The sequence below is a fragment of the Rana temporaria genome, chromosome 2, assembly GCF_905171775.1.
Source record: "Rana temporaria chromosome 2, aRanTem1.1, whole genome shotgun sequence".
Taxonomy (NCBI): domain Eukaryota; kingdom Metazoa; phylum Chordata; class Amphibia; order Anura; family Ranidae; genus Rana; species Rana temporaria.
In genome coordinates, this window is record NC_053490.1 from 170,507,093 (window position 1) to 170,519,466 (window position 12,374).

The window sequence follows — 12,374 nt, forward strand, 5'->3', positions numbered from 1 at the left end:
AAATATGGAATACAAGAATGTATAATATTGAATGGATATGTTGAGATCCAAAATAAAATAAAAAATTTGATTATAAAAAAAAAAGACAATGCTGCTGTAAAAAGGTGGCTATGCTGTTCCTCCATTGATACAGTGGAGAGGTGAGTGTAGCCGCCCTAAGACAGAAAGTGTTTTATTGTCTTGAACACCAGGTGAAAAAAAAGAAAAGCCTAAAATAGAAAACAGATACAGCCACCACATCTAAGGTTTGGTAAGCTGCAAAATATGAAATTTTTGTTCTTAGGTTTAGATACACCTTGCAAAACAAGTTAACATGCATGCCATGGTTTTCCTTAAAGCGTAACTCCACTTTTGTTGAGAAAAAAAACATTCCCCCTTGGTGATATATGTACATTGCAAGGATTTTATGAAACTTTGTTGCACATTCCTACCTTTTGTTATTCTGAAGAAATCCCTTTGTGTTTCTCTGTGCCCATGTGGGAAAGTGAGTCTAATGGGAGTGGTTTCATAATTATCAGTCAGGTGTTCACCTGCAGGGCTCTAATGAGGAAAACTGCTGAGCCTGCAATTAGACAATTAGAAAATTAGACATTTTCCTATTGGGAGTATCTCACCAAAAATTAAATTTTTGTTGGAGGGGATGCCTGAAATCTGACTTTTATCTTAGGCAGACTTCTGGGAAAATTGGTAGGCCAATCACACAAGCAGGAAATTACATTTCTGGGGGGCGTTCTGTATACATTCTGTGTGCAGAAAAACTCCAGGTAGCCATATAGCATTGCATTTTCATGAATACAACAGCTGCAGATTGAAAAGGAAAGTCATTTTTAATAACATTTAATTACAATATGACTTATGTCACAATTGTATACGCTATATTATTTTTTCTTTATTTGCCATTTTTCTCCCCACGAAAGAGGAGTTAAGCCTCGTACACACGATTGGATATCTGATGGAATCTGATCCGATGAATTTTTTCGTCGGATATCCGATGAAGCTGACTTTCATCAGTCTTGCCTACACACCATGGGTCAAAAATTTGACTGTGTCCAAACCCGGTGATGTAAAACACTACGACGTGCTGGGAAAAATGAAGTTCAATGCTTCCGAGCATGCGTCGACTTGATTCTGAGCATGCGTGGATTTTTGACCGATGGACTTCCACACAGACGATCGTTTTTTTTTTCCATAGGAAAATTTTAAAACACGTTCTATTTTTTTTCACTGATGGAAAACAAACCGGTCCATCGGTCCGTTTTCATCAGACAAACCGATCGTGTGTACAGGGCTTAACCCTTTAGGTAAAGTTTTTTTTTTTTTTTTTTAAACACTGTGTTATGTAATTATCAGTTTGCTAAGCACTCTGGCACAGAGGTAAGAGTACCAATTTGAAGCATGTCTAAAGATTCATAATTGCCTTATGACTCTCAATGTCTCCTGTCACAACAGATTATACTAGCTCCAAAATTTGACTAAATTACTTCTGGACCTAAAGGATAAGTTCACCTTTTGTACTGTTATACCTTTATTTAGGGTGTAACATGTAACATGTTACTGTGCAGCAGCCGACCTCTGCCCCCTTACCACACCCCCTCACGGGAGGTACGGGCAGACAGCTGTACTGCAGAAGCATGACAATGCACTCACGATCCACTGATCGCGGGGGAAATGCTTTGCAAAAAATAATAAATGCACCTTTATTTACCTGCAAAATTATGTGCATTTATTTATTTATTTATTTTTTACAAAAGGTGAACTTGTCTTTAACAATCTTTTATCTAGCCAGCCCTCTGAATTCTCCACTTGCATAATAAGACAGTGGTTTAACTCCAAACTTGTATAGAAGCATTAAAGCCAGCCATACATTGATTAGAATTTGGCCGGTTCAGCAGGGACCAGACACATTTCGATCCACATATGGGCAAGGAGGTTGTACAGAAGCTGATCTACTGTTCGACTTCTAGACAAACCCCGTAAGATTTTCCCATCTCAATAAGTGTATTCTGAGGACAGGAAAGTCTCCCAGCCAATCAAGTCATTTTTTCTGTCATCTATGGGCTGCCTTAGATATTAAGTGATGTGAGGCCACAGCAAATGCATAAAAAGAAAGAGACACAGACACAAAAGACGGGCTCAAATTAACTTCTTAGAAACTATTTTAGTGCATCACGTTTGTACAAATTAAAGCAAACAATATTGCTAATTATTATTGACAAACATAATCTAGCACAAAATATCTAATTACACAGCTCAGTAGGGACATATAATTTAATGATTTAAATGCCCAGGTAAAAGAGGAATACACTATATGCATTGCATCTTTTAGAAATTTAACATCTCTATAATTGACTGCGCATTTTCTATTCATAAAAATACGTGTTAAACAATTTGATGCAAAAAAAAAGAAAAAAACACACAAAGCAAAGCATTTATACTTTACAACAGTGGTAAATGTAACTAGGTGGAAAGTGTTAGAGGGTTTAAATACAAACAATAGTCTCTGATTAAACATATGCCCATTTCTAAGCATTATCAGTTTATAGAGGAAATGTTGCCTTTATAAAAATAAAATAAAAAAACATGCACACCTCGTTAACAGTTGTGTCCTCTATTGAGCCAGATTTGTAAAAGTATGAGGGAGACAGTCTGTTACCCTACATTAGGCTGCCATCTTCTCCCTTTTCAATACTGAAAAATGAAAGAAAGCTTGTATTGGCCCACAGCAACCAGTTAGATACTAGCTGAGATAATTCTCGGAACAAAAGTTTTCAACAGGAACCAAAGATTTCAAATCTTAGTATGTTATACATTGCCGATGGATAGATTAAGTGCCGGTTCACACTACCGCGACTTGGGATCCAACTTGTGTCGCCCCAAGTCACGCAACATGAGAAATTCAATTGAAGTGAATGAGAGCCATCTTAATGTACAGTACTGTTAGATTTTGAATTTATTACTATTTTAAGTGATACAAGTTTCTTACATCTCTATTGAAACATGTTCATTTTGAAGGTTGATGAGGAAAGAGAAAGGTCATCTGTTGTAGGTTACATGTATTTTTGGAGTTCTACATCAAGACAATGGGTGGAGTTATGTTACTTAATATACACAAGTGGGTGTTACGTTTATGACAGTAGCATCACCACCTTCCTTGGAGCTATTCTAAAAGTAAATATGATTAGCTTGGCTTTAAGAACAGTATAATAATCTATGTGGTTTGAGAAGCTAGTTAAGATTGTTGGGGGTCACCCGACCCTGCTGGAAGGGACCCCACCCAGCAGAAAGATGTACCATCATACCATCTGATTCCTCCTTCTGAAACATCATCTTACCATGTGTTACCAGCTGTCATTATGTAAGTCTTTTGCTTGTCTATCTTGAACAATAAACTTCACATTTTTGAAGGAAGCCTAAGTATTGGATATTGGGAAAGAAGCTCCTGGAAAGAGAAGACACTAGTGACATAACACATGACACGTTGTCAAATGTCTCCCCTTTTCAACTTTTACAAGTACTGAAGTCACTCCGACTTCAGAAAAGGTTCCTGTACTACTTCAAGGCGACTTCTAGGCAAGTTGCCTCCAAGTCAGATCTCTGTCTTAACTGAAGCAACTTTACAGGAAGAGAAAATAGTTTACTCAGACAAACCCCTCCCTCCCACAGAGCTTATTATTCTGTGATTGGCCACAGCCAAAGTCACCTGTCCTGGAGGCAACTTTAAGTCACGTTGTAAGTTGCTCCAAGTCGCGCTGAAGTTGCCTTGCAAAGTCGCTCTGTAAGTCGGGTTGCCCCTGTGTGAACCGGCACTAAGACACATTGGGGTCGATTAAATAAAAACATTTTTAAACTGCTATATTTTGATTGATTTATGAAAACTGGAAAGTGTAAAATCTAGTGCAGCTGTGCATGGTAGCCAATCAGCTTCTAACTTCAGCTTGTTCGGTTAAGCTTTGACAATAAAATCTGGAAGCTGATTGGTTTCTATGCAGAGCTGCACCAGATTTTGCACTCTTCAGTTTTAGTAAATCTCCCCCACTATGTGCAAAAGACAGGTAACCAACAGATTTGTCTGGTAGGTTAACAATCCACCTGCCATCTACAATGTACTAACCATTCTATAAACTTTCAGGACCTTTTGAGGCTTCGACCCTCACAATAGGATCTGATTTTATAACTATGGTATTTAATGTAGCCTCACTGATACCCAATTGCATTGCTTAATACAGACTAATTAATGATTAATTGCTTAATACAGACTAAATTGAGTTTATAAAATAAAAGGCCATTGCCAATTTATATTTTAGTGCTAAGTACATGTGCTAAGAGAAATAAGGAAGCTTCAATTCTTGTTTTGTCCAGAGTTGTGCCTTATGTTTTATTTGATTGCATTGATTTGCAGTGGTAGTATGCTAAAGAGGAACTTTACCCTCATAAAATTAACAACAAAGGCATCTTTAGAAATGTTTAGTAATGGCAATTTACAGATAGATACTTATAGATAATTGTAGGCTTTATATTCTCTGAATACTTTTTTTCCCCTTTTCCTCCCCATTCTTCTCGTGGTGGCCATTTTCACTAGGGCAGATTAATCCATCTCCTTTTACTTTCTGGAACTCTGGGTCTGCCTCCTGGAACATGTAACAGGAACTTCCCAGAATGCATCTGTGAAGCTAAGGTTACATCACCAGCGTCTCATGCAACCAGGAAGTAAAAATACGATAATTGTAAGTAAAAGCAAAAAAAAAAGGTTTGTTTAACTAATGAATGCAAGATGATTTCATATCAGCATGCAGAATTGTATGCTGCTATGATTTTTGGTGAAAGTGAGTAGTTAGTTAAAGTGATACTAAAGTCGAATCTTTTTCCTATAAAAGTAACAAACATGTTATACTTACTTGCTCTGTTGCAGTAGATTTGCACAGAGTAGCCTAGATCCTCCTCTTCTTGGGTCCCTCTTCTATGATCCTGGCCCCTCTTCTTCTGTTCAGTGCCCCCACAGCAAGCAGCTGAGCTGAGTCACAGCTCCCCTTGTCCATTCAGACACGGAGCCTCGCCCTGGCCCCACTCCCTCTCTCCTGATTGGCTAGCTGACTTTAATTAGCAGCCAATGGCATCGCTGCTGTGTCTCAGCCAATTAGGAGGGCTAATCTCGGATGGCTGAGACACTTGTGGACATCACTGGTGGGGGCTGCTGCACACAGAAGGCTTTTTATCTTAATACATAGAATGCATTAAGATAAAAACTCCTCTGCCTTTACAAGCACTTTAAGTTTAGGCAGTTGTCTGCAAATGACAAAAGTAATAAATACCAGTGTTATACAGTATGTCCATCCACAGAGTATTTTATTAAAGGGGTTGTAAAGACAAAAATATTTTCCTCTTAAATTAAAGTCTGACAGTAGCTGATAAAATAAAAAGTAATGTTTTGCATTATAACTAGTTTGATACCTGTTGAATTCAAGTTGTTTTATTCACCTCCAGCACTCCTGAATCGTTATTCTCACTGACTTCCTGGTTTGCGGTGCGCATTCATTCTTGCTACATCACGGCCTAATGGGAACTACAGTTCCCATTAGGCTTAGCCTCCATGCCTGTGAGGGATAAGTGAGCATCTTCACGCAGGGCTGTAGTCATAGGGAGGGGGTGAGCATATTCTGCTTTCCACCATGCAAAACGGCTCAGATGCTGGTGGAAAGCAAGAAGAGGAGAGACAGGAAATGGCATTTTCAAACCTGGATTACTGTATTTTGGAGGTCAAAAGGAAAAACGAGGTAAGTGATATTTAAATGCTCTAGCTTACAGCAATCAATTGATCTAATAAAAAACGAACCTTTAGTGTTCCTTTAAGCTTTGTGCACCGGAATTTTCATGTAGTCACCTTAACTTCATCCCAGTTATTTGTCAGCATAAGGCACACACTACTACCTGTAGAGAATAGAGCAAATTTACATAAATAAGCAGGGTTTGCACAAGTGTGGAGATCTTTATCAGATTGACATTACAATACAAGTAGAGAGGGGCATAACTAACATACAAAAAACATTTTAGCTTGTGCTACATACGGGCCCTTATACTGATGCATGAATGCCGGATCTTCCTGGCAAAAAAAAACCCGCAGAGTATGGTCTGTATGGTGTACGCATTTACATGCTCCCACAATGTTAAATAACATAGGGGATGTTTATGCATGCATATGCACGTAAAATACTGACCACCAAAGCAGGATTTTATATTCTTTACAGCCTCTAAAGCAGCCTCTCTCAACCAGGGTTTTGTGGGACCCAAGGGCTCCTCCAGAGGTTGCTAGGGGATCCTTGGCCAAAAAAAAGGCAAGGTGTGCCTCTTGGATAAGTGACTACTGGCACCAATGATTATTTTATCTATCTATCGATAAATGAGGGGATGGGGGCTTATACCACTGACCACAGATGTAAGGAGCATTTTACTCACTGATCATTACACTAATATACAGTGAACTATACTGTAAAGACTATGGTAGTTATGCAAACCTGGAAAAAAGCACCTGCAATGACAAAAATATAGGTGTTAGTATTTCTGACCTACTTATCAAAATGCTAGATGCCTAGATGTTATGCTGATCCACTGACCTCAGTATTTCTAGTGCCACTGACTCAGATCAAGTATTCATATTAGTAAAGTCAGAAGTCCTTATCTGCATACTTGTATCAGGTCAGGAATTCACAAAGTTGCAGTCAGGCAATCAGTATTTTCATAAAGGAAGGTTGCTAATTGGCAGACTCCAAGTTTCTTTAATGACACATCCTTTATGAAAATCTTCAGTCAGGACAAAGTTAGCTTGAAAATGTATATATAGAGTTATATCCAGGTAGTATTTATTTGTTTTAGCAAGATAAGAATGTCTTGTCAAAGTTTAAATATCCAGCACCTACAACTTCATTACAAATCAGTGTCTTTTTTTTTTTATGTTGCATGCTTTGCCTCCATTAAAACTGAATTCCAGGCAAACCGCTAAATGCAGAAATGAAGAACATAAGGCGGCTGGTTTACTTGCCAAATTATCTGTATTTCAGGCCAGCCTGGTCTCCTCCCCACCCTCTACTTGTGATTGGGCAGTAAGGGGAGAAGAAGCAGACTGATGAGCCCATCTCTCTACTTTCTCTTCAATCAGCATTCCCCTTGCACTGCACCACAACTGATTGGCTCCTTTTGCCATTTCTTCCTCTCTCCCAGTCTGAGCTGTGATGTGCAGGCACTGTAAAAGTCTGGTACTAAATCAGATTTTGCTTGGTTAAAATTGCATGATTATACATCCCTTAACTGCAAAGATCCCCAGAAGATCTAAGGAACTTTTAAAGGCTTTAACTCTCCAACATCCACTGTTATGCTGGCCATATATGGTTGGTTGTTTCCAAGTTGATGGATTGATCAACTTGGTACATTCAGCCTGCACATACATATTTCTAATTTTGTCTGGTTCCTGCTGAACTGACTATGGCTGACCTTAATTGCTGCAGGATTTGTAAGTGGCTGAACATAATGAGAAAAGCTTCTTTGTTCTAATTACCTTCACTGTAGTTTTGAGTAAACTGGTTAATTAAGAAGGCAGACCAAAGAACAAACTATAGTAAGCAAACTTCAGTAACTAACAGTAACCAATAAGGTTTCAGTTTATTGCAAACAAGTGAGGGGGGAAAAGGGCTCATGTTGATGGGCTTGGTTTTCTTGTGTTTGAACTGCCAGCAAATCAAGTCAAACACCGTTTTTTTTTTTTTTTTTAATGATCTGTGCGCATTTTAGCTTGCTAAAAAAAAAAATAGACTTTCTTCTTCTTACTGACTACTACTGTTGCCTAATCAAAATGAAGTTCAGTTTACGCAGTAAACAAATAGATCTGATATTTTACCACTGTGTATTTATTTCAAATGTCCTAAAGAAGCTCTGGGCAAATAGCCTGAGGCCTCGTACACACGACCGAGGAACTCGTCGTAAGTGAAACATCGTTTTCCTCGACGAGTTCCTTGTTAGGCTTGTCGAGAAACTCGACAAGCTTTCTTTGCGTACACACTGTCAAGAACAAATCTCCTCGTTCTCAAACACGGTGACGTACAACACGTACGACGGCAGGGGAAGTTCGATTCCACTGGCACAACCCTTGGGGCTGCTTTTGCTAATCTCATGTTACTGCGTGTTAAGTAAAAGTTTGGTAAGAGACGATTTGCACTTTTCAGTCTGTTACAGCGTGACAAATGTGCCATCTCCATTACAAACTCTACTTTTACCGAAGGTGCGCTCCCGTCTCATACTTTATTCTGAGCATGTGCGGGTTTCTTAGCATACACCCGATCGTGTTTCTCGTCGAAAACCAGCCTGACGAGGAACACGACAAGGAAATTGAGACTCCCGACGAGGAAAAAGAGAACTTGTTCTCTTTTTTTTTCTCATCGAGTTCCACAACAGTTTTCTCGATGAAAAACATACACACGACCGTTTTCCTCGGCAAAAAAGCTCTGCCACCAAGTTTCTTGATGGATTCTGTCGAGGAAAACGGTCGTGTGTACGAGGCCTGATATTTCAAAAATGTGTGTGTGATGGAATAAACAGATCTGATGGATACTGCCCAAACTCAACTTTCAGACAGGATCAGATGTAAGAAAAATATGAAGAAGAGTTTTAGAATACTAGTTGAGCACAAGCCTTATTTTGGGATGAAATATTAGCTGTGAAAATCCACTAGGGCTTGTTGACACTGATCTCATTACATTACACTTGAAGAATAATGCAGAAAACAATACATTCAAATAGAACATGTTCTCACATATATACAGCATTGAAGTGAGTTTGGCAAACACATTCTACAAGGTCTCCTGAATTTCAAGATGTTGACTAGTTTCTGTGATTATGTGCATACACCTCAATCGTTGTAGTAATATGGACATATACATATCTAGATCTGAGAGATCTTGTACAAAATAGGTAGTTCCATTCGCAATAGAAATTTATTGATATGGTTACATAATATATATAAATTACACACCAGACAGTATTTACAACACAATGTACAGTGTAGGTCCCCTGGCTTACATGATATTTACAAATTACCCACAACGCCCATATTTACAATACAATATAAGATACAAGTATAGAGTTAGATTGCCTGTTAACTTTAGGTCAGCCCATGGTGACTTCTGTCTGTTCCCACACCAAAGAAAGAGGGCCTTAGCTTGCTTACAAAGAATTATATATCCCCCCCCTCCTTTCTGTACTGTGGCTAATATAATTCTCCCTAATTGGTCACTGTACCTAGTAAATGTATATTGGGCACAGCCTGATTGGATGAGTCAAAGAAGGCTTTTGTTTACTGCCCATACGAGATGTAATCAGGGAAAACAAAAGGCCACCCTTTGAAGTTGAGCTAATTACCGTAATACTAACACAGCACTCAATACTTTAAATATATTTCCTTCTAACTGAAATATATTTCTAATTGCAATATTATTTACAGCGGTTAATGGAGATTTCACATAAACCCATACGGCAACAAAGATTTCTACACTAAACTATACAACCCGTCCCAGGGCCACATTTCTTCTTCCATTAGTGACTTCCTGAATACCTTATCTATACCGTCTCTCACGAAGACTCATAGGGAACTTATCGACCAACCCATTACATGTGAATAAATACACACTTTTAAGACGTTCTTAGATAAATCACCTGGCCCTGTGGGCTCCACAATACCTATTATAAGCAGTTTTCTGAACAGTTGACTCTTCATATGGCTTTCTATTTTAATTCCTTGTGAGATGGTGAAGTTCCTTCAGACGAAAATAGGGCTTACACTAGCGTCATACCCAAACAAAATAAAGGCTCTACTGACATCCTTAACTATCGCCCTATTTCATTGATGAATTGTGATCTCAAAATTATGACAAAACTTCTAGCTTTACATCTTGGTACATTTCTACCTCAATATATCCATAAGGACCAATCAGGCTTTATAAACCAACGCTAAACGTTAGATCAGATTCGGTGGACTATAGCATGGATTTCTGCTGTACGTTTCAAATGGGATGCCCTCTTGTCTAGGGAACTGTTATTTTTTTCATTGGACCTTCATAAGGCCTTTGATGGCTTAAATTGGGACTACTTATTTACAACTTTGGAGGCCTTTGGATTTGGTTCTAATTTTATTTCATGACTAAAATGCTTTATAAGAATCTGTCTGCCCAGGTTTCCATTCGGGCTTATAGATCATTGTTTCCTATCCGACGCAAAACAAGACAGGGTTGTCCACTTTGCCCATTGCCATTTGCATTAGCAATCGAACCCTTCGCTGTAGCAATCCGATATCACCCTAGTATACATGGCATATGTTGTGGACAAGAAGAGCATAAATGTTCCTTGTTTGCAGAAGACATCCTCATATATGTCACTTATCCTTAAATTACCCTACCTAATCTGCTAACTTTGTTACACCAATTTTCCCAGCTCTCAGGGCTTTCTTTGAATACCCTAAACGACGACCCTTAATATTTCTTTACCCCCCCTTAATGGTGCTGTACTTACGATATACCTATACTTTTCAATGGGCGTTAAGATCCCTCCCATATCTAGACATCCACCGGACTCCTTCGATTGATACTCTTTACCGGAGCTAATTATCCTCCACTCTTTCGTCGACTTCGGGAAGATCTTCAACGATTGGCAGACTATCCCTTATCATGGTTTGGCAGAACCCACTCTATTAAAGTAAAATTTTAGCCAGGATACATTATTTTAATCGGACCTTACCAATTACGGTCCCAAGGGGAAATTTACAGCATTTACAATCAGATGTCCTTCGCTTTAGTTAATAACCTTGAATGAATAGATTTGACGTATGTTTCAAAACCGTGTGGTGGGCTTGGCCTCCCTGATTTACAAGCTTACATCAAGCTGCTCAAATAATTCAGCTTTCCTACACAAAGGACAAGGGTTCTACACCCCTCTGGATCTCTATTGAGGCTCTTTCGTGCCACCCTTTTGCCATTGGCTCCCTAATGTGGCTTCCTAGCCTCCTTCGCCCCCCCCCCCCCTATTTTGTGTCCCACCCCATCTCATTCACTAGCAGTCTGGGATGGAGTACAACATTGTAAATCCCTCTCATCCTCGCTAGCCGCATGTACTGCAACCCCCGAGTTCTCCCCTGGATTGACTACAATGCCATCCCATTGGTGGCTCAACAAGGGGCTTTTTAAGATAGGAGACTATCTCAATAGGGGTCAGCCATATCCTTTGCAATATTTTAAGGACACATTACAGATGCCCTCTGGTGAACTATTTAGGTACAATCAGCTTATTTATTTTGCATGATCTAAAGTTAACCTTTTAGATGGACCCCTTACACTTGCAAATTTTGATTTATCTTGTCAAACAAAGGGCCTCCTACAGGGACGGGTATCTACGATACATGCTACCCGTACTGACCCGACTACTAAGCTACCTTACATGATACAATGGGAACGGGACTTGAATACCACTTTTAAATTATCTGACTGGCAAGATATTGCCTCTGCTTTATCCAAAGTATCTATTAATACAACACTAATCGAAGCAGACTATAAAACACTTCTACGTTGGCATGTGGTCCCAACCAGAGTTGCAAGGATGCTTAGACATTTTAGCCAGATAGATACAATGGGAGTTATTTATGAAATGCAAATCCACTTTGCACTACAAGTGCACTTGGAAGTGCAGTCACTGTAGAGCTGAGGGGAAGATCTGAAATGAGGGGAAGCTCTGCTGATTTTATCATCCAATCATGCTGTTTTTTATTTTCCTTGCATGTCCCCCTCAGATCTACAGTGACTTCACTTCCATGTGCACTTGTAGTGCAAAGTGTATTTGCCATTAGTAAATAACCCCCAATGTATCATGTTTCATGGCAGTGCCCAGTAGTCACTAAATATTTAACCTGGTGTATTCCATGACAGGAGATAATATTCGCAGATCCCCAGGACCGGTGCTTTTTTCAGATGTTTCTTGATGAGGTCCCCAAAGAAAGAAAAAATGATCAACGAAATGAATTACATATAAATTTTTAGCAGCCAAAAATAACTATTGCTAAATATTGGAAGCAGTCAATGGTTCCCCCTGACTATGTGGAGAATAAACTTAACTGGATCATATTTAATGATAGACTTACTTGTATCCTTCACAATTCTACTAAGAAATTTGATGTGACATGGGATCCATGGATACAATATTTATCTGGAACTTAATGCACCTCTGGCTGGCCCCTGTCGGATTTCTTTGACAGAACATGCCATTTCCAAATACTACAGGTCAAAGTGGCGCAATGGGACATTGCAGAGTCGGTCCCTAGTGAACCAGATGTATATTTCTCGACCTTA